At 38.4% G+C, this 1,029-nt stretch overlaps 1 non-coding gene across 1 annotated transcript; it reads left to right on the top strand.

Moving 5' to 3' along the window:
• The first annotated feature begins 330 nt into the window (after positions 1–330).
• LOC114498319 lies at positions 331–461 on the top strand. Its single transcript, XR_003684749.1, has one exon. It is a non-coding gene; the product is annotated as a small nucleolar RNA SNORA38 (small nucleolar RNA).
• Positions 462–1,029: the final 568 nt, after the last annotated feature.

Here is a 1,029-nt window from a genome sequence, read left to right as displayed (position 1 = left end):
TCTTTCTTTACAGACATATACATGCCACATGAACAAAGAAAGGGTGAGGTATTCAAGCCCAAACTGTTGAACTTTTAGAAGCTGTGTGGTAAGTACAGAATGTGAATTATTTGTGGAGAAGCTTTCAGTTGTCATCCAAAGAATGAACCCAAACACCTCTTGAAGAGAGGGTCACCCCACTAGCAACACATGCATACATAGCACATTGAAGCCAAGTCCTTTATGCTAATCTAATCATACTAAGCATTCTTCTAGGATAAAGGAGTTTTCAAAGAGAAATCAAGTCACTCCCTCAGATCAAATTATTGTATCAATAAAAACTTTAAATAACTCTCCTACAAAGGTATGTCTGTGGTTCCCTGTCTTTGGACACGTAAGAATTGGGTGTAAAGTAATGTAGCCTTGGAGAAGTCTGGGGCCAGCTTACTCCCTGCAGGCTCAAGATCAACCATCTCACATACAAAGAAAAAATAAATAAATAAATAATCTTTTGTTTCAAGGTGCGGGTGGGAGGGGGAGATAAACAGAAGCTAGAACATCTAATCCAATAAGGACTCCAAACCTTTTAAATCTTCATCTTTCCTCAAACCTTAACAACCTAACCCTCCTGCCCTGAATTCAGCCAATGAGTTTGCCTTTCATGTCACTGGGAAAATACAGATAATCAGATAGAAACTTTCTCATCCTCACACTACCACATCACATCTACCAACATCTGTATCAGTACACATATTCTCTGTTTTCTCTCCTGTGACAGAGGAAAAAGTGACCTTATTTCTATTCAAGGTCAGTCATCTCATTTAGGTTCTATATTCCATCCTCTCCTAGCCCACTCATGGACTTTACTCCTGAAGTTTTCCCTAATCTTTCCTGCATCATCTATTCCTCCTTTCTATTGAAAACATACAAGCATGCTCTATTACCTCCTTCTTCATACTTAAAAAAAAACTCTTCTGGGATATTTTTAAAAAATGCTTTTGGAGTGAGGAAGGTTTTAAAAGTATGACAGCCTTGGATGCTGTGGTTCAG

The sequence above is a fragment of the Phyllostomus discolor genome, chromosome 5 (genome assembly GCF_004126475.2).
Source record: "Phyllostomus discolor isolate MPI-MPIP mPhyDis1 chromosome 5, mPhyDis1.pri.v3, whole genome shotgun sequence".
NCBI classification, from domain to species: domain Eukaryota; kingdom Metazoa; phylum Chordata; class Mammalia; order Chiroptera; family Phyllostomidae; genus Phyllostomus; species Phyllostomus discolor.
Note: the sequence above shows the minus strand (reverse complement) of the source record. Positions and strands in the feature narration are given on the sequence as shown.